The sequence below is a fragment of the Phaenicophaeus curvirostris genome, chromosome 18 (genome assembly GCF_032191515.1).
Source record: "Phaenicophaeus curvirostris isolate KB17595 chromosome 18, BPBGC_Pcur_1.0, whole genome shotgun sequence".
In the NCBI taxonomy this organism is placed as follows: Eukaryota; Metazoa; Chordata; class Aves; order Cuculiformes; family Cuculidae; genus Phaenicophaeus; species Phaenicophaeus curvirostris.
This window is the reverse complement of record NC_091409.1, coordinates 16,489,895-16,511,776: the sequence shown is the minus strand read 5'-3', so window position 1 is coordinate 16,511,776 and position 21,882 is coordinate 16,489,895. Positions and strand designations below refer to the sequence as shown.

General features: G+C 55.2%; 1 protein-coding gene across 5 annotated transcripts in view; it reads right to left on the bottom strand.

Moving 5' to 3' along the window:
- Positions 1 to 19,559, bottom strand: part of CHD6 (chromodomain helicase DNA binding protein 6) — a 92,012-nt gene extending 72,453 nt beyond the window's left edge. For 4 of the 5 annotated variants that reach the window (XM_069872176.1, XM_069872179.1, XM_069872177.1 and 1 more), the window contains exon 1: positions 19,424 to 19,515. The gene's annotated coding sequence lies outside the window, so the exon portion shown is untranslated. Of the gene's footprint in view, positions 1 to 19,423 lie in introns of all 5 variants that reach the window. The other variant, XM_069872178.1, reaches the window with a different exon arrangement.
- Between the last annotated feature and the right edge of the window lie 2,323 nt (positions 19,560 to 21,882).

Genomic DNA, 21,882 nt, shown 5'->3' with positions numbered 1-21,882 from the left:
CCTCGTCCACCCGTGCCTTAAACACCTACAGGGAAGGTGACTCAACCACCTCCCTGGGCAGCCTCTGCCAGTGCCCAATGACCCTTTCTGTAAAGAATTTTTTCCTAACGTCTAGCCTAAACCTCCCCTGGCGGAGCTTGAAGCCATTCCCTCTTGTCCTGTCCCCTGTCACTTGGGAGAAGAGGCCAGCACCCTCCTCTCTACAACCTCCTTTCAGGTAGTTGTAGAGAGCAATGAGGTCACCCCTCAGCCTCCTCTTCTCCAGGCTAAACAACCCCAGCTCTCTCAGCCGCTCCTCATAAGGCCTGTTCTCCAGCCCTTTCACCAGCTTTGTTGCTCTTCTCTGGACTCTCTCCAGAGCCTCAACATCCTTCTTGTGGTGAGGGGCCCAGAACTGAACACAGTATTCGAGGAGCGGTCTCACCAGTGCCGAGTACAGAGGGAGGATAACCTCCCTGGACCTGCTGGTCACGCCGTTTCTGATACAAGCCAAGATGCCATTGGCCTTCTTGGCCACCTGGGCACACTGTTGGCTCATATTCAGTCGGCTGTCAACCAACACCCCCAGGTCCCTCTCCTCCAGGCAGCTTTCTAGACAGACTTCTCCCAGTCTGTAGCACTGCATAGGGTTGTTGTGCCCCAAGTGCAGGACCCGGCTCAGCAGGAGAATGGGACAAGGTCTGAGTGAAAGATGGCTTCTCCATGTAAGGTAACAAAGAGACAGTCATGCTAACAGGCTCTGCCCTCCTTCGTCAGGTGCACAGAGAACAGAGCACACTGAGAAACAGCATTTTCTGAAACCAAATGTTTGTTTCCAGAGGCTGAGGCCCTGCTGAGGCCGGCTGAATTCTTACAAGGACAGGTAAAAGATCAAATTCTGCCTTTTTTTGTAACCTCTTCCTCAACAACAACATCCCTTCTTGTTGAAACCTTACACAAAAGCCAGCCTGAGGCACTGCAAAGCTTTGCACTCCAAAACAGGGAGAGCTAGACAAGAATTATTCCAACTGCGCAGGGGAGCTTCATCACAGGGAGCACCAACACCAGCTAGGACGCAACTGCATTAAATCCTGTCTTGCAGGAAGGAGCTGCAATTAGACCAGCCAGCCAGTCTGACAGCCCCCACAGCAAAGAGCTGAAAACATCGTGTGTGTGAACAAGCATTAGAGGACTGTGCCCACAGGTCACAGATTCTGAGAGCAGGCAACAAGATGAGCCTGCAACCATCCCAGCTGCTCTCAGCTGAGGTCCTATGTGCCTCTTCAGAGACTCTGCTGGAGGGTTCTCACAGCTTAAACTCCAGCTGACCATGCGATGCATCCCCCACACAAGGCTGGGCTAATCCAAGTTCACAGATCACCAAGATACTGGACAAAAAGGTGTCCTCCAGGTAATATAACCCACACAGGCCAGGATCAGCCAAAGAGAGCCAGTCTTTGGGGTCTAGGCAGGAAGTCACTGTGGTGGAATGATGCTGGGGGATGAACCTTCGGCTCAAGTTGAGGCCCCTAGAAAGGTATCAAGGTGCTGGAGTGCATCCAGAGAAGGGGAACGGAGCTGGGAATGGTCTAGACCCCAGGGGTTGTGGGAGTAGCTGAGGGCCCTCTGGCTGTTCATCCAGGGGAAGAGGAGGATGATGGGAGACCTCCTCAGTCTCTGCAGTACCTGGAAAGGAGGTTGTGGCGAGGCAAGTTCTGCTCTCCTCTCCCAAGTAACAAGCAATAAGACAAAAGGAAACAGCCTCAAATTGTGCCAGAGAGGTTTAGATGGGATGTTAGGAAAAATGACTTTACTGACAGATCAGTGAAGCACTCGAATCAGCTGCCCAGGGCAGTGCCAGAGTCTCCATCTCTGGAGGAATTTAAAAGCTGTGTGGATGTGGTGCTTTGGGACACAGTTTAGCCGTGCAGTTCGCAGTGTTGGGTTAAAGGTTGGACTTGATGGTCTTAAAGGCCCTTCTCAACCTGAACAATTCTGTGGTTCACAAAAATTGGGAACAGACCCCAAAACCAGTAAGGCACATGGCATAGTCAGGGGCTGCCCCTGCCTTTCCCTTGGGACCACATGCCCTTCCCTTTCCCCATCTCCCACACAATCACCACCAAGGACGAGCCCCATAGATGACTCTAGACATACTCTCTCCGAGTGCAGGCGTGCATTCCCCCATTGCAGGCTTTCACCAACGTCTCTTCAAGCATTCTGCTTCCCAACAGGACCAGATGCTCCAGAGCAGCCCCTCAGTCACAGACACAAAGGCACTTCAGAAAGAAAGTTTTATTCAGCCTTTATCCAAAGAGCAACTTTCATTTCCTGCAGCGAACTCACATCTGCAGCGCAGCGAGGAAGGTGGGAGTCAGCAACTTGGAGCACAGTCCTGCTTTTGCTTCGCCTTTGCTTCCCAGCTCCGCTCCCCTATCTATTGTGTCCAAGCCCTGCCCTCCTCTCTCTTTTCTCACCATCCCAGGGCTCCCAGGCCCCCCACTCCCTCACACAGTCCTGCCTGTTCTCCCCCAGGTGCCATCCAGAGTCAACAAAGCAGAGGCCTCAGCACCTGCAGAAACTGGCATTTGCCCCCAAATACCCCTTATCCATCACGGACAAGAACCGTTGCACTTTACTGGAGCAGATCCCTGCAGCACGGGGCCATGTTCACTGCCTGGGAGAGGCAAGTGCCTTCCTTCACAGGGAAGCATGGACAGATTTGATCTGTCAAAATGAGCTGAGCCAGGAACCAAAGTGGTCAGTTAAAACAAAAACCAACACCCAACCATCAGGTCCTCAGAGACAGTCAATCATCTTCAACAGGATGAACAGAAGGGACATCTAGTTTTCTCCAAGGGAAGAACCACACACAACAGGAGCTTGGATTCAAGAGCAAGCAGTGATCACAAGCCACCTCCTGAAGGACACAGGGCCCCCCTGGGCATATCTGCCTGTGTGCCAGGAACAATGGTAATAACACAAACCAAAACTCTGCTCTTTCTTTTCACCTTCAAAGTAGGAATTCTGCACCGAAGCCCCTTCAAAGCTGCTGCAGAAGGGAATGGAAACGGGCAGCAGCCTTGGGTTGCACCACAGACACCAACAACAGTCACCTGTAAGGTCACATGTGCCACTACAGCATATATTTATTTCAATGCCAAATTTCAGACCACAGCCACAGCAAACACTCAATGACACAACCAAGCATCCAACACTAAGCACATGTATACACATTTTTATGAAGTCATAAAAAAGACTAGGGGTGCTGGGGGATGAGAAGCTCCATGTGAGCCGGCGACATCCACTCACAGCCCAGAAAGCCAATCCATGTCCTGCGCTGCATCCAAGGCAGTGGAACCAGCAGGGCCAAGGAGGGGATTCTCTACTCCACTCTCGTGAGACCCCACCTGGAGCCCTGCATCCAGTTGCGGAGTCCTGGGCACAGGAAGGACACGGATCCATTGGAGCGAGTCCAGAGGAGGTCATGGGGATGATCCGAGGGCTGGAGCACCTCCCGTAGGAGGACAAGTTGAGAGATTTGGGGTTGTTCAGCCTGGAGGAGAGAAGGCTCTGGGAGACCTCAGAGCAGCTTCCAGAACTGAAAGGGGCTCCAGGAAAGCTGGGGAGGGGCTCTTGATCAGGGCGGGCAGGGGAAGGACAAGGGGGAATGGTTTTGAGCTGAAAGAGGGGAGATTGAGATGAGGTCTTAGGAAGAAATGCTTTGCTGTCATGGTGGGGAGGGCTTGGCCCAGATTGCCCAGAGCAGTGGTGGCTGCCCCATCCCTGGAGGTGTTCCAGGCCAGGCTGGATGGGGCTTAGAGCAACCGGATCCACTGGGAGGTGTCTCTGCCCACGGCAGAGGGTGGAACTGGATGGGCTTTGAGGTTCCTTCCAACCCAAACCATTCAGTGATTCTATGATTCCACTACACTTGCTCCAGCAGGGCTCTGGGACACTGGGGTCCCAGGCCAGAAGGGATAAGCCTCTGATGCCTGCTCGGGAAGCAAAGCAACCCAAGCTCCGTGTTCCCCCTTGCACCATGGCTGAGGGAAGGAGCCCCTCCAGCAACCAATTTTGGCCCAAGGTAAGGGCCCACTGTCAACCACCCAGACACTGCTGGCTCACAACACTGTCTGAAATCACACTGAAAACATGAGCTGGGGTCCATGCCTCAGCTGCCCACCCTCATGAGGAACTAAAAGCCAGGATTTTGAGATTAGCAGCTTTCCCAGCCACTTTTTCAACAAGGCAGACTGGAAGCTGAACTCATTCTGTGCTTCAAAACATTCAAGGCACACAGGAGTCCCTCACTGCAGTCTGGAGGCCCCTCTGCTCGTTACAAAGCACAGAAGCATTCTAGGACAGGACACCCAGCTCCACACACACTCCCTCATCCCCTACCTGAGATGCTCTGGGCTGAGCCCACTTGTCAGCCATGCACCCCACGGGTCCTTCCCAGGCGCAGGAGCAGCACCAGGCACAGCTCGGCAGGCTCAGGCTCCAGGGAGGTGCCAAGGACAAGGTCTCACTGCAAGCAGCTCTTTTGAAATAGAGACATCAAGATGCATTCAACCTCCATCTGTAAGCAGGATTCTGGTGACCCTTCCAGATGAGGGATGTGAGCCTTGCTCACCTCCCCAGCATCATGTGGCCTCTCTCTCCTCCCTCCTACAGGTCTGATTACAGCAAGGATCCTTTGAAAACACGGGTCCCAGAGAGGCACAGCCTCCACCAGCCCCAAGGCCAAGCAGAAGGCAGACAGATAAAGGAGAGAGGAGAACTGCAGAGCCATGCCATGAAATCGCTGCTTTTCAGATGAGCAAACCTGCTCTGCTGAAACGCCTCAGGAAGTGCTGAAAATCCTTGGTGTTTGGGCACAGCTTGAAGGAGATGAGCTCAGTCAGGGTGCCAGGTCTGAACCTGCCACCCAGGCCTGCAGGTCAGCAATGAGCTGGTCTCAGGGACTGCAGCCAGCCCAGCTAGAGAAGGGAGGGTCAGCACCGTGCTGCACTGGTACCAGAAGATGTGCCAACTGCCCTGAGAAAGGCTGGCAGGGGTCAGAGTACAGACTGGTGCAAAGATACAGATCCCTCCAGAGCAGGAGCCAGCACTCCCAGTAGTGCAGAGCTGCAGGCAGCTCCCACAGGCACAAGCCCTTCCAAACACAAGGCAGCAACAAAGGGCACTGAGAACGGAGCAACCAAGGATGTTCAGAAAATGGTTTCACAAGTAAGGGTCCTCGGTTGTCTTCTGCCCCACATCACAACCCCTTTGCCAGTGTCACCAGCGTCCTTGCATGCACACCCCACTTTGGGGTGCCTCACACAAGCTGCAGCAGCAGCTCTTTGGGTGCAGGAGGTGCTGCTCCCAAGAGCTACTCTGCTCCCCACTGCCTGCTCTCATGGTGGCAGCAGCCCTTGGCTCAGACACAGAGCAGCAGCGCTTCATGCCTTACAACAAACTTAAAGCCTTGAGGAAAGCGGAGAGCCATCAGCAGCTATGGCCTACCGAACAGAAACAACACCGAGCCACATCATCTTTGTATCAGCATCAGGCATCATACCTCCCAGACCTTCCAGGTCTTTGCAGAGGTAGGGCATTAATACTGCTGCTGCAGCAGAGGCTCCTGCAATCCTGGTACTCAGCACAGTAGAGGCACAGGAACAGCACTGGCATCTCACGGTGTGCCCCACTGCACAGCCCAGAGCGCATCTTGAATCAGCAATGGACCAGCAGCACACCAGGCCAAGCTGGACCGGCGTCCTGGGTGAGGGGCCAGCTTGGACAAGCTAACATGGATCATTCCTAAAGAAGCAAAGGTGCCTGCATCTGCCTGAAGAGGGCTGGGGGAAGTAAGTACTGGTCATTGCTTGCCAAGAGATTAGCTGCGTTGCCCTGCTGCTCCTGCCCTAATCACTAGTACTACAGAGCAGCAGGCGACAAGCCAGGATGGATGGGCTCTGGCAGGCTCTCTCAGGCAAGCAGGAGCAGAGGTCTGCAGGGCCTGGCAGCACTTGTCCATCACAGGGGCCTCTGAAGCACTTTCCACTCTCAGCAGCTTTGCTGTTTGCAAGGCAGACAGCAAGGCTGGGGACAAACAAGCAGGGTTCAGACATCAGCCACCCTCCCTGCCTGGTGCATCAACACCGCAAGTAAGCAGCAAGAGAGGACATGCGGGTCCAGCTGGGACAGACAGAGCAGAACTCAGAGCCTGCACTACCCTTCATCCACTTAGCTCAACCACCATCCTTCTCCCAGACATCAACCAGCAGGAAGAGACATCTGCAGTCCCTTGGTGCTGTTTACTTCCTGCTACCTTATAAATTCCTGTTTCCAGGCAAGGTTGCACAGACACATTTCGGCCGGCAGAGCTACTGAAGCTTGAAGCCTGAGTATCTGTGGTGCAATCCAGAGGGACTCAGGCAGCCACATTCCTGTAGGCTGCACAGAGAAAGGGTTCTGCAGAGCCATCACACTGCCACCGGGTTTAGAGAGGTGTTCCTGTTCACCTGGGGAGACCAGACAGGGCAGACAGCCCTGACCAGAGAGCTGCCTGCAAAACACAGAGCAGGCAGAGCACGGGAGGGGGGAAAAGGAAATACAGCAGCAGAGTGACGCTTCTCTTCCTGGCTCCTCCCAACCCGGATTAAGGAGGGCTGCATGGCCCAGCAAAGCCTCCTCTGCTGGGCAAAACAGCAACGCAGCTAGCTGCTCCTCCACATCACGCTCCATCACCCAGGTGCTGCTCTGTGGGATGCTTTCAGAAGGAGAAGCCAGGCTCATCAGCAGCCGGCAGGCTGTCACGACAGCCCTGGCAGCACGGTGCCCGGCTCTCTCCCCACAGCTCTGGTGCAGCAGCTTTTGTTTGTGTCTGCAGCTGCTCCGTGCATTCGCCATGGGAATCCAGGCTGAAACTCCAGCCGCGTCGAGTGCAGCAGCAGCCTCTCCGCCTCCACTCGCGCAGCCTCACAGCTCGCCGAGCATGCGGAGCCGGCAGGCAGTGCTGCAGGGGGCACGGGCCCCTGGAAAGTGGCCTGCAGAGCGGGGAGCTGCATTCCCAGCCCTCCGCAGTGCCTCCCCCACACCCTGCCACCAGCCCCTGTCGGGGGCAGAGAATGCAAATCTTGGGTTGTAATCTTTCCAAGTTAAAAATAACCTAGTAGTTCAGTGAGAAAGAAGCAGCAGCGAGGCAGGGGGCTGGGGAGCCTGCGAGCGTGATGTGAGGCAGCTACAGCATCTGTACATTTTTCCTTCCCAAGCAAAGGCTGTGAGGGGCAGCTCCCAGCTCTGTGCACGCAGCTATGGAAGCAAGGCCCTTTCAGCATCACAGCTGCAGAGGTTTTGCTGAGCCACCAAATGCTCTTGGTTTCAGAGCTGCCCCCACACACCCTTACCGCTCCCCGGCCCCGGTGCGCAGGGGGCACAGGTCCCGCTCCTCTGAGCAGGACAGAGAAAGTAAAAGGAGAAAGAAGTACATAAAGCAGTCTGAATGATCCAAAGTTGGGGAACAAATGCCCCTCAGGCAGGTGTCCATGCCCGGGGCAGGCCGAGCAGAACACTGCCCCAACAGCCGGCCCCAGGGGAGTCAAGGCCACGCTCGGAGCAATTTTCAATCCTTAAAATAACTTAATTTTTAAAAAACAGAAGGCGGGGAATTAACTGTGTTCTGTGGGGCCAGGGAAGCCAGGGGATCTGCGATAAGGACACCCACCACAGGTGGCAATGCTACCAGCCACCCGTGCTGTGCCTTCCCAGGACACTCAACTCCCACAGGGGAACCAGCAACAAGACTTTGACAGGCAGGCAAGAAAAAGCCCCAACCTCTCTGCCACATGCTCCAAGGGACAAAGAATATGGCGATGTTGCACAGCATTCCCCATCCAAAAAGCCTGCTCAGTACCAGCACTTCTGCTCCCAAGCCCCCCCGCCCTGCGCAGGCAAGCTCTCAGCCCTAAAGCGACAGCCACATCAGAGACCCCCAGGGACGGCGCTGTGCTTGCGCATGGAGGATGCTCTGTCGGCACCCAGCAAGCACAACAGCACATGCAGGCTGGGTGCAGCCCCCGGGAATGAAGCTTCAGTCAGCTGCACTTCATGACACTCATGACAGGCTCACGTGGCTGAAATGGCAATAGCTCCTTTTTGGAGGGTTTTCAAATGCAGCTCCTAACCCAGACTGCAACCACAATGACCTTCAGCAGATATTTCAGAACTGCGTAGTGCACACAGCTGAGAACTGAGGGCTCGCATAGACTCAGAGAGCACAGCAGCAGGCAGGGACCAAAAGCACCTGGGGAAGAAAAAGCCGTAGCTGGAAATACCTTTGGGTTTGTTCAGCAAAGGCACAGCATGAAATGCAAAGCCATGCACGGTCAGTCAGCATACACACGAAGACAGCACACTCTGGCTTGTTGCTAAAGACAGGGAAACTAGGTCTGAGTTCCTCCTAAAATGTATTCTTCTACCACCTTCATGGCCAGCTCAAAATGAGGGGACACACTGCTCCCAAAAGGCACTGAGGGTTAAGAGGTGGCCATCTGCTGAGCGGACATGCACCCAGCGTGAGCTGCACCCCATTCCCCATATCATTGCGCTGGGGTGCAGGAGCTGCCATGAGCAAGACGGGTTTCTCAAGCACACGTCTGATCAGCAGGACAAGAATCTCTCTCCAAACAGTTGCCCACAAGCCGCAGGCACTGGATTTTAATCCTCAGCATCAGCAAGGCAAAAACCAGAGGCTCAGCACCCACACAAACAGGGAAGGGAACGGAGGCAGGCCAAGCCTGCCTGGCCTCACAGCCGGCACCCGGCAGGCTGGGCTCCGTGGGTGGCAGGGTCATCACCCCCTCAGGGGTGCCAAGGGCCAAGATTTCAGGGGTGAGGGTGGTTGTGAGGTGTGTGAACATGTGCAGTGCTCCAGTGCAGGCAGGGTCCTGCAGCAGCTCCCTGCAGGCAGCACCCACCAGCACGACTCATGTATCCTGTCGAAAGCATCACCAGGCTCATGCTCCTGCCACGTCAGCAAAGCCGATCGCACTGATGTGGTGTTTTCCAGACCTCTGCTCCCCATCAAATACAAACATGCTCTGGTGTGACATCTGACCCAGGCCACCACACAGGCCAAATTAACAGCCCTGTTTGCCAAATCTTAACAAGCCTCTTCTCCATTACCAGTGCCAAGTTCTCCTTCCACTGATTCACAAGCCCTGGGACGCTGACCAAGCCAACAAGGAAGAGTATAATTGGGGTGTCCAGGGAACAGACTGTGCCAGGGGCCATAACGCCTTTCCACGTCTCCCACCACACTCCTAGCACTTCATTTCCTATTTTAAAAGACAGACACAGATACTGCATTTTCTCATGTGCTGCAGGAGAGTCCCACGTTATGCAGGCCAGTACAGTCTGTGGCGGACTGCCCCAACCACAGCTTCCCACACAGCTCCTACCCAGCCGCAGGTAGCGCACAGCCCCTCTCCTCACCTACCAGGAGCCAGAATCTCATTCCTTGGAATGGCAGCTCAACCCAGCTGCAGGACCAGCTTCCCGGCAACCAAAAATATGCCTAGTGGGCAACTCCTCTTCCTTAGCCTGGGACTGCACACCCGATCTGCTCCTCCACATGTCCAGCAGCCTCAGTATTGAGGGGAGTGTGTGCTAGAGCTGCCACGGAGACTGTGCAAAGCTTCGCGTCAGCGACAACACAACCCCAGCCACATTTCAGATGGAAATGGGCAAAGTAGCTCTGAGGACACACTCTCAGCACCAGAGGCAGGCTGTCTTCTCTGAAGCGCCTGGCTGTTAGCCCTGGGCAGAGATAGGATTGTAGGCTCAGCTCCTACTGGCTCCCTGAATCAGCAGTCGTAAGGAACCAGGCTTCCCAGTAGCATAAGGAAAGCCTCTTCCGAATTACTGGACCCATGGGAGCACAGGGGTTATGGCAGCTGCCTCAGAGGCTTCTTGCAACAGGGCAAATCCAGCTGCTCTCCAGCTATCGGGAGGGCAAGTGTTTTCAGCAGAAACCAGTGCCCTGCACACGCTGCGTATTTTCCTGCTGCCTTTTCTTTCTCACGTACAAGCACTCGGAACTCCACTTTGCTGCCCAAGTCCATGCTCAAGGTCATCAGCCTTGTTAAGATGCCACCAGGCACATCATTTAGCCCAAAGCACCTCTGTTAATACGAAAAGTGTACAAAAGCCAGCTCAACCAGTAACCCTGACCGTCAGCCAACTCCAAGAGCCTTTTATAAGGGTACTGCTTGCAAGCTACACACCCAAGAGCACCCGACTCCAGCTATCCCACAGCAGGTGACCAAAAAATGAGATGGTATTCCTGAAAGCACAGATCTTGCTTTTGCTTTTGTTCATATCCTGCACAGCAAACTCAAGCTATTGGAAAACAGCTGTACCGCATGGCAGACAGGTCCTCAAAGGCAATCATGGTGCTTTGTGCCTGTTTTCCAACTGTAGAATGTGGGCTGCTGAGAGGATGAACAAGCACTTGCAACACACCTCAGCACTTGGCTGCAGACACATACGAAAAGCACATGTGACACCCGTAGCAGATTTCCTGCTGGGATGGCAGAGCAACACTGGCCACAGCTCTGAATGGTGATGGAGACTCCACTGCAGAGTCTGGTCTGGTGGAAAATCACCTCAGCCTTCTGCAGCTGAAGCTCCCTGCCACAGAGACCTCCATGGTGATTGCCTTTACCCCTGCCAACCATCCAGCTGGTGTCCACACTCCCCAGTTTGCAGCTGTTACTTGCTGGCTTTCAGTTATTCCCTGTTGCCCTCTTTCTATAGCCACGGTAAAGCAGAAGGGTGACCCAGGCTTTGCATCCTCCTGCCACCCTGGCCCTGCTTCATCCATGGAACAGCCCATGGGACCATGCCCAGAGAAACCCATCCAAGCCAGGAGCCGAATGAACCATGGCCAAGCCACCAGCAGCTGGGCCACAAGACCACAGTCAGCATTTTAAGCATCTCCAGAGCCTCACAAGCAAGACGGACACCACAGCTTTCCCAAATGCCTTGCCTGTGCACAGGCAGCGAGTGGGGAGGGCTGTATGGTGCATGAAGAGAGCCCAGGGCCAGACTTGCTTTGTCCACCGTGGCCACATCTCACATCGCAGTTCCTGAGACTAGGCACTGAAGGCTGATTCCAGGCTACAGCCTGGCATGTGATGAGTGAGCAGCTCTCCTTCAGGCTAGGCAGCACTGCCAGCCTGGTTCTAGGGCTGTCAAAACCCAGGACAAAGGACATTCAGCTCAGACTGTGCTCTCACACACAGGGAGTGCTGGAGGGGGGGAGCAGCAGGGACCTCAGGAGCAAAAGGACATTTTGCTGCACTGCTCACTCCCCACATACAGGACATCTGCACCACTGGCTTAGAGAGGTCACTTCCCTGACGCTGCCCTGCAGGAGAGGAGCTCCAGCACACACCAACGCTGCCCCCTGCCAGCTTTGCACACCCAGAAAGGGCCACGCACTGTGAGAGCCAGGCTTGTTCCTCAGCACCCAAGGAAGGCACCATCCCAAACAACCACACCCTGAGAGCTTACTGTAAGCTGGGGCGAGGTCCCGCAGCTCAGGGCATCTGTTCTGCCTGTACAGCCTAAGAGAAACCAGCAAACCTCGGCCCAAAATAGCAACAAACAGAAATCTGCTGTTTGCCAGGCCTGAGAACTTGCACGGTGAAGCATCAGACCTGTTTTCCAAGAACAGGGAGAGAAAGCAAAACGTAGCAAACTCTCCTGATACAACACAGAACAAGAGCATCCTTCACAGTGGCACGGATGCCCCACAGCCCTCAGGTCCACACCCCTACAGACACCTCTGCTTCAGTTACTCTGTCCTGGAAGGCTGTAACTCCCTGGTGTTGACCCCCAAGGGCTTCCAGTTTAATTTGAATTTAATTCTCTGGGATACGAGTTCTCCACAATCTCAGCTGAAGCTACTTTGAAGGACAAGCTCCAGAATTCAGGTGCCATCCGTAATGAGACATTCCTCTCAATCATCTCTATGCTTCCTTGCATTTGTGCCTTTTACATCATCCCACGAAACACTCCCACATTGGAGGGACAGAAAACCACCCAAAAGAAATTAATCGATTCCTCATGTGCAAGTGCTTGAAGTTTGGCAACACCAGGTTTGGTTCCCCTTTCAGCTACAGGCCATCCTTTAGTGCGCTTGAGTGGCCTTTTTAAACAGTGAGCACTCAAAGTTCTGCCCAGACCTGGTGCAAGTAAAGTGCTATGGAAAGCACATCTAGAGAGACAGCCCCTTCTTGTCCCAGCTCATAGAACCCTTCCATCAGAGGGCTCAGGCTGCAGTGCAAAGCATCAGCCTCGCCAGGCTGGACATGGAGGGAGCAGAGCTCTCCTGCCAGCACACGCCACGCTGCGGCCGCTAACACTGACTGTGGAGCACTAGCCTTGCAGATCCCTTGTCCACAGCAGTGCTGGGACCTCAGAGCACACCAAGCCCCTTCACACATCACCATGGGTCTCTTCTGCAGTCAAGCTGCACAGATACAGAAGACACCCACCATGGCTGCACCCCTCCTGTCACCCAGCACGAGCCTCATGGGGTCAGCTAGACAGCTGGCAAGCATGTGGCATCAGCTGCACCAAACCACCAAGTGACTCCGATCCCCGCTTGCCTGGCAGGCCTCAGATGTCTATCAGTCTCCTTTGACATGAAGGCCATGCAAGCAAACTGGACGCAGGAGCAGAGCACGGGCCCCACAGACCCATGTCCTAGCCCACTCTCACTGCACATATCCATCAGAAGTCCATGCCAACACGGTTTTCACACCTCCTCTTCCTCCGTACCTGGACGAGCCACTCACTTCCTGAGCCCTTCCTTCAGCAGGCACCTCTAGAGAAACTAGCATGCAAAAAGGCCCAGAAATCCACTTCTGCTCTGTGTCAGACATTTCCCCCTCCCAGCTCAGGGTGGCAAGAAGAACAAGAGGTAGAGCTGCATCCAGGAAAGCGTCTAGGAGCAATGTCCAGAGCTCCTCAGACCCAGAGTCATGCCCTGTTTAGGAGAGCAGCCAGCATGGAGCCTGTCTGGGGACCAGAGCAGCATCTGCAGATACCTACAACTCCACACAGTGCACCATGCCCCGTCAGATGTGGGCACGGCCATATCTATTCAAACACACACAGCCCATAGGCTTGCAGTCACACCTTGCTACAGGGCTCCCAGAGAAACTCTGCTCCTTGAGATTACAACTGCTAAAGCTTCAAAGAGCCTGTGTCCATGGTGACTCACTGCTTCCTTTGCCTTCTGGATTCAGGTCCCTAGTCCTCACTCTCAAAGCACAACATGGGACTAGTTCAGTTCCAAAACAGCAGTGTTATTCTCAGACAGAAATTCTCACCCTCCGAAGCAAGGGGGTGGAGCAGTCACTGAGACCGGCCCACAAATCCGTAACCACTGCTCTGAAGGAATCAGAGGAACCACAAACCTCAGCACCTTCCCAGTAAGGGCAAGCCTTGCTTCAGTCTGCCTCGCTCAACTATCACCACCCAGAGAACAGACAGCGCACAGTCTCTGTCTGCGGTGGAGGAGAGAAACCTGCCGTTATGTATGCACAACAGTGCATGCCGGGAAAAGCTCAGATACCCTGGTGAGGGGCACCCTACAGGGACTGAGAAAGATCACTGAGAAACTGGGCTTTTGTCTGCCCTAAAGCAACAAGCAGAGAAGCATACAAATAAGAGCAATGCACTGTGTGTTCCTACAGCCCACTGCTCTCCTTCCCGGGCTAAGGAGCACAGCATGCAGCAGGGATGCATCACGCACATAGACAGAAGTCGTCAAGAGAGAATGGCGCTCCCTTCTCCGATCCTCAGTTAACATACACCCAACATTCAGCTTCATTTTACGTTAATTATCTTTTAAGTTCAACCAAAGCAGATGAAACATTCAGGGTTAAAGGCATTACGTGCATAAGACCTAGAGAACTCAAGGCAGCAGCTCACACAAAAATAGCAGCTTTCACAGCACATCTACAGCAAAGCACTAATGTTTATTCTTGTATGTACGAATAACTTTAATTCTGCCTCAATGCACATATATAACAAGGCACTGATGTTCCTTAAAGACCCAATACTTCACCTACCTATATGTCAAAAAAGTAGGAGTCTCTGTAACTTTGCATCACTCTTGTTCTTGAGTGTAGCACACCAGCACAGTGCTAATGCAAAATTCACCTTCAAAGGCAGCCACAGAGCATGAGGGACAGCACAAAATGAACACCAGAAAGCACAGAAACAACTCGGTTATCCAATTTCCTTCATGACTTCCAAAGACAGGTATAACAGCTGAAAGTTTTTTGAAGGAAACTCAACTCTGTCCACAACGGAAGTCTATTTGTAGTGCAATACAGAGGGACCAAAGCCCTCAACAGTGGCTGCTAACATGGTAGCTGAGGTCTTTCTCAGCTGAAGTCCTGCTTCTGCCTTTAAAGAAACACAAATGAGACCTCCTGGAGGAAGAGGGGTCTAGTCCTCTAGGGAGTTTTAGCAGCCCTGTGGCAGCAAGGGAAGGGTTCAATGCCAGCAGGCCAGGCAGGGACATGGCTGCTCCTCCCCACCTCCTGTTTGCACAGGCATTTGGCCTGTTTGGCCTGGGGTCCCACAACCATACGTGTGCCCTGCCCCTCTAAGTGCAAGAGCTCCCAGGCTGCACCTTGAACAACACTTTAGGACCATGTGTGATACTGAACGGCAGAGCCTTGCCACTCGACTGCCCACCTGTCCTTCCCTTGCAGAAACATGCACATTCATAGGGACATACAGACAGTTCACTGGCTGGGCAACACAGCCTAGCCCCAGGTATTGCCTCCTTTCACCTGAATGTGAAGCCGGACTCAGCGAATCATAGAATCATAGAATAATTGGGTTGGAAGAGACCCACCGGATCATCGAGTCCAACCATTCCTATCAAACACTAAACCATGCCCCTTAGCATCTCATCCACCCCTGCCTGGGCAGCCTCTGCCAGTGCCCAATGACCCTTTCTGTGAAGAATTTTTTCCTAATGTCCAGCCTAAACCTCCCCTGGCGGAGCTTGAGGCCATTCCCTCTCGTCCTATCCCCTGTCACTTGGGAGAAGAGCCCAGCACTCTCCTCTCCACAACCTCCTTTGAGGTAGTTGGAGAGAGCAATGAGGTCTCCCCTCAGCCTCCTCTTCTCCAGGCTAAACAACCCCAGCTCTCTCAGCCGCTCCTCATAAGACTTTCTCTCCAGCCCCCTCACCAGCTTTGTTGCTGTTCTCTGGACTCGCTCCAGAGCCTCAACATCCTTCTTGTGGTGAGGGGCCCAGAACTGAACACAGGATTCGAGGAGCGGTCTCACCAGTGCCGAGTACAGATCCCACAGATCCCACACTTTTATGGAAATATTTAGGAAGCATAAACATGCTGCAAACTGACAGCAGCAAGAGGAACTCTCCCCTGCTTTTGGCACACTCACCCCAAAAGGAGGCAATGAGTTTCCTGCAGTTCAGCCCACACTTCCCAGGGCAAAGGGCAGAGAGTGCCAGGCAGGCACCAGGCTTCACCAGGAGGGAGCTAAACTTAATTGCACCAGGTAAACTACAAATTAAATAGCCAGAAAGCCACCCCAAAACAACCAACCAGATAACACTGCCTACACCAACACAAAGTTAGGGCTGCACAAAGTCAGGGAGGGCAAAGATACACTGCACCTCCTCGGATGGATGTTAACACTGCTGCCAGACTGCTACAGAGCAGCAGTCCTCACAGAGAAAGCAGGCCTGGAGAGTGCGATGTGCGCCCTGCAACCAAGCCAACACCTCGTCATCCTGATCCACACTCCTTGATCCACCCTATGCACCATGGTAAGCACATTTCCAGTGCCCACGGGAAAAACAAAGGGGGACTGGGACTTGGTTCCAACACTTCTCACTTTCTTTTCTGGACTGAAAGAGTGTTTTGCTCCTATGAGAGCAGGATTTTCCTCACCCCAGGCTGGGAATCCCCTAGAAGCAACAGGCTGCAGGAGGGAAACAGGCACCCCTTAACCTCAAGGCACTGTTTCCTCCACCAGCAGAAGGTCCCTGCACAAAGGATGGGTCAAGTGCTCCGCTGACCTCCTCAGTTACAACAGCTCCTCTGGGAGCACCGGGCGCAAGGGCAGGGGCCCTACATCCAGACACCAAACTCCCCCAGGTTTTAGCGGAGTTCCTGAGGAACTGAGTGCGCTCAGACATTCCCCTGCGTGCAACCACAGCCTTTCCCCAGATAACTGTCAGGGACCTGCCTCAAACAAAGCCCAGCCACAGCATCCCAGGTATTTCCCACTTCTTAGGCTGACAGGACACATCCAACAGAACAATGCTAAAAATTAATAGCCATGTATTGGCAGATTGCTAGGCTGCATACCAGATTTTCCCATATAAGGGAAAGTTGAAGGCATTGTCCTATCACACGGAAAACATACAGCACCAGCCTGAGATACTGGAAAGCATAACCCGAGGCTCCCCGTGTCACAAGCTGACCCCCACAGCAGCTTGTTTCTCCCTTTCGCTGACGGTTTGGTCAGCTTTCCCAGCTCCATTATTTCCGCAAGGGCTCATGTCAGTAGTTGGCTGGGACAAACACAGCCCAGCACAGCACTCGCAGCACTTCCATACAGGATTTTGGTCCTACCACACCAGCACTGCAGACAATGGCAGTGCCCTCATTCCCAGGGTGAAGTGCAACTCTGTATGGGGTTCAGGGCGCTGAGAACTCACAAAATAAACTCTGCAAGCTGCCACAAACGCTACTACTCGATCACATACTGATCACTTGCCTTGACCCTTTCCACAGCCCAGCAGTCCCCATGACTCTGCCTCTGCTCCCACGCACCAGGTTGAAGGCACCAATGCCCAAGGCTGGCTCTGTTTTCCCAAGCAGGAAACGGGAGGAGACAGGAGACCTGCTTCCACTACTACATAAGCAATGAAAACAAGCCCTCTCAGCTTCCCTGAAGCCCTGCAAGACATCCAACCACCGTGCTTGCCAGTGTCTCTTTAAGACCATTTCAGAGAAGCCTCCCTACTCTCTACACCTGCCTGCTTTCAGACCCAACACACTGAGTCCACATTCCTGTATGGAAGGCTCACTCACAATGCAAGGCTGATCATCCCTCTCCCCTCCTTCACATGGGTAAGCTTCTCCTGCACACTGATGTGCATGATACCAGCTCTTATCTCTGCAAACCTGAGACAGGCCAGGACACCACAGCTTCATGCAAAAAACAAAGGCCTGCTCTGGCAGCAAGCTCTCAGCCTCGCCATCTCGCAAAAAACAGTTCCCTTGCTTGTGCAAGCCCCTCCTGAAACAAAACAAACCATTAAAGCAAAACACTTTGCATTATCCACCTGTAAAAGTTTATGTCTTTGGATTATTACAATTACAATTCGGGGTGGGGGGAAGATATTTGCTTCCTGTTAAAGAAATACAGTAAAAAGCCATCAGGAAAACAACATTCCTCCAAGAGCCCCCTCCAGCAGACCCTGAGAACACCCCCAGCACTGACCAGCAAGGCGAACGCTGCCATATCCAGAGCTCAGACAGACCCCCTCTCCCATAGCACCCACAGGCAGAACAGAGGGAGAGGTAAACTCAAGCCACAAAAGAGGCACATGCTACCAAACCAGAGTGCAGCACTCAGAACATGGTAATGAGGGACCCTGACAGCACCTTCAGCAAGAGCTGTGCCTTATTCACATGCTGCAAGCACTGAGAAAAGCACAAGAGCCCAAGTTTCACAGATCTCCACTGGATGGCTTTTAACACATACATGCAAGCTCTCGGCAAGGGCTGCAACTGCCTTCTCAGCAACAGGGCAAGCAGCACTTCTCCTTGGAGGAAGGAGCCATGGCTATGAAATGGGCTTCAACTTCACAAAAGTGAAAATGATCCAAGACCAGTTTTTCTCCAAGTCCTCTCATGGACTCTGGCTTTTATTTAAGGAATAACAATCCATACTTCCAGTTCCACTGTGCGCCATACATACAGAAGTTTTGACAGGATGCAACCCTGGCATTATGATGCTTCAAGCAGGAGGGACAACATCCAACCAGCTTCAGCTACAGCTGCTGTGCGCATCCCACCTTTGCAGCACAGGAAGCTCAGCCATACATCCCGCACTCCTGAAGGACCTGCAAGTACAGGCAGCCACACCAGTGTGGAGACGATGAGCAGAATTAGCCTTCCAAAAGCAAACAGACAACATTCTGCTTTTTAATGAAAGAGGAATCGCTTTTCCACTAAACAGGTGAGAAAGGAACCTAGCAGCAGACCTGAACAAAACCAACCCAGCTGGAGGCCAGAAGCCTCGAGAGAAACAACCTATTTACTCCAGGAAAAATTTATTCCCAGAGCAAAACTATGCTGCAATTGCTTCATACTCCAACAGCTGTACCAAATCAACAATTCCTCTGCAGAGCAGCACAGCACAGCTCCTGCGTGAATGAGGTAAACAAAGAGCGAGGAGAGGCAAGGCAGCACTTATTCCTGTGCCATCACCCAACGGGGCCCAAAAGCAACAGCAACACAGCACGGCAGGGAAAATACTCAGAGAGCCCAGCGTTCCCTCTCCTCTGATAACACCCTAACCCTGACCCCACACCAGTTAGAGACACAGACGGCACCGGCTGCCAGAGCCCCGCAGCCCTACAGGGGAAGGGGTCAGTCAGGGATGAACCTCTGGCAGCCCCAGGCACGTCCCCCTGCCCAGGGCAGCCCTCGGGCAGGGATTCCAGAGGGGGCTGGTGTCTTCCGCCAACCTACAGGTCATCGCCAACCACCTCCCCTTGTTCTGCGACCCCAAAAGCGTCCCCTGCATTTCCCAGGCAGGAGGTAAACAAGAAAAAAACAAACAAACAAACAAAACACCAAACTTGAGCTTTTGGCTAAAGGCATCCGAGCTCACTGAAGAAATAAATCAGGCGCTGAATTCACTGACAGCGTCTCCGAGCCCCGGGCCCGCAGCAGGCCCAGCCCAGCCGCCCTCCCCGCGCCGGGGCACCCGCCGGGCCCGGCCTCCCCGCGAACCGGGCGCAGCGGTCGGGAGGCGAATCAATAAGCGCCGGCGGCTCCCACACGGGCGGGCGGCGGCGGGCGTTCTCGTCTCACCCCCACCCCGTTCCGGGGCGGCGCTTCTTTTGCGGCGTTTACCCTACGGATCGAGCCTCCAGCCCCCCGCGATCGCCGCCGAGGAGAGGGGGGAGCCCCGGCCCGCACGGCGCCGCCAGCGGAGCCGCGACCCGGGCTCGGGGCCCGCTCCCACCCGGCCGCCGCGGGCCCGGCCCGAGCCCCGCGAGCCGCCTCCTCCCCCCGCCCCCGCGCCGCCCCGCGGCCCCGCACCGGGCCCGGCCCCGCGCGCGGCGGAGGACGAACCGCGGGGCGCAACTCACCTAAAATGGCTCCGCGGCCGCGCGCCGCTATTATTCGGCGAAGTTTCGCCCAGAGCCCCGCAAGGACAGCCGGCCCCGCGCCCGCCCCGCCCCGCCGCCGCCCATTGGCCGCCGCCCGCGCCGCTCCCGCGCCCATTGGCCCGCGGCGCCGTCAGCCGCCCGCGCCCCGCCCGCCGCCCGCTCCATTGTGCTCCCGCTCGCGGCCCGCGGAGCGCGGCGCCCATTGGCCGCGGCGCCGCCCCCGCCCCGCGCGGGACCCGGATGGGAAACGGCCCCGGGGACGGCGGCGCTGGCTGGGCCGCCGGGGCGGGGGGAGGGGGAGCGAGGGGCACCGGTTCCGGCTGAGCTGGAAGTACGGGTGCCTGGAGAGTGCGGGGTGCCGCCGCCTAGACGGCGGAGTTACCGGCTCCCGTTCAGCCGGGAATGCTGCTGTCCAGAGAGCAGGGAATACCGGCCCCGCTGAGCCGGGAAAGCCGCTGCACGGAGGGCAGGGAATAGCGGTTCTGACTGAAGCAGGAAGGCGAGTCCCTGGAGAGCGGGAAGTGCCACTGCCCAGACAGCAGGGAGTACCGGTTCCCGTTGAGCCAGGAAAGCTGCTGCCTGGAGAGCAGGGAATACCAGTTCTGATGGCACCAGGAATCATAGAATCATAGAATAACCAGGTTGGAAGCGACCCACCGGGTCATCGAGTCCAACCATTCCTATCAAACACTAACCCATGTCCCTTAGCACCTCGTCCACCCGCGCCTTAAACCCCTCCAGGGAAGGGGACTCAACCCCCTCCCTGGGCAGCCTCTGCCAGGGACCAATGACCCTTTCTGTGAAAAATTTTTTCCTAATGTCCAGCCTAAATCTCCCCTGGCGGAGCTTGAGGCCATTCCCTCTTGTCCTGTCCCCTGTCACTTGGGAGAAGAGCCCGGCTCCCTCCTCTCCACAACCTCCTTTCAGGTAGTTGTAGAGAGCAGTAAGATTTCCCGTCAGCCTCCTCCAGGCTCAACACCCCCAGCTCTCTCAGCCGTTCCTCATAAGGCCTGTTCTCCAGCCCCTTCACCAGCTTTGTTGCTCTTCTCTGGACTCGCTCCAGAGCCTCAACATCCTTCTTGTGGTGAGGGGCCCAGAACTGAACACAGGATTCGAGGAGCGGTCTCACCAGTGCCGAGTCCAGAGGGAGAAGAACCTCCCTGGCCCTGCTGGCCACGCCGTTTCTGATCCAAGCCAAGATGCCATTGGCCTTCTTGGCCACCTGGGCCACTGCTGGCTCATGTTCAGTCGCTGTCAACCAACACCCCCAGGTCCCTCTCCTCCAGGCAGCTTTCCAGCCAGACTTCTCCTAGTCTGTAGCTGCTCAGGGTTGTTGTGCCCCAAGTGCAGGACCCGGCATTTGGCCTTGTTAAATCTCATCCCATTGGTCTCAGCCCAGCGGTCCAGCCTGTTCAGATCCCTTTGGAGCCTCCCTACCCTCCAGCAGATCCGCACTTCCACCCAGCTTAGTGTCATCCGCAAACTTGCTAAGGGTGCACTCGATGCCTTCATCCAGGTCATTGATAAAGACATTGATCAGGGCTGGACCCAGCACTGAGACCTGGGGACACCACTTGTCACTGGCCTCCAGCTGGATTTCACACCATTTCCCACCACTCTCTGGGCCCGGACATCCAACCAGGATGCGAGTACCTGGAGAGCAGGGGACACTGGTTCCCAGAGGACAGGCAATGCTGCTGCCCGGAGCAGGCCGAGCTGCCCGTAGCCAGCTCAGGCTCAGCCTTGGGTGCAGGCGCTGTGAGCCCTGGGCCAGGGGAGCCTCAGCCCGGGACAAGCCTGCCCAGGTGGACATTGTGCTGGAATTCTCACCCATTCCTGGTCCCACCACGCCGGGGGCTTTGACCACAGCCAGGGCCACTCCTGCAGCTCAGCCCCCTCCTTGGTGCGTGGGACCCTCGGGGCCACCAGTTCCAGAAGCCCAGACAGGCACAAGCTGCTGGGGCAGAGGAGCAGGATGGCAGCACAGAGTCACCCATCCTCCTGCTGGGCAAGGATGCTCTGAGCCTGTTACCCCCAGTACGAGAAGGGGACGCAGCTAATTAGCTGTGCTGGGGCTGATGAACTGAGGGTAGTGAAGCCTTGGCACAGCAGTGCTGCTCACCAGGCCCTGCGGGTGCTGGCACAGCCCTGCACTGCGCCCCTGGAAGGCTCATTCAGCACTAGCTGGTGCTGTGTCCTGTGCTGGCTGGCTGGCACATTCCTTTACGCCTCCCCACTCTCCGCAGCTGCTCCCCTCTTGGCTGTAGCTCTTCCACCGCTCCTGGAGGGCTCCTGTCCGGGAGCAGGCAGTCCTGCTGGGCAGCGCTGAGGTGCCCTGGAGGGACTGTCACTGCACAGCTGCAGGTCAGACACAGAGGACACATCCAAGGGACACAGCTCTATCACAGAGCTACATCCACCCCATTCTACACCTCCTC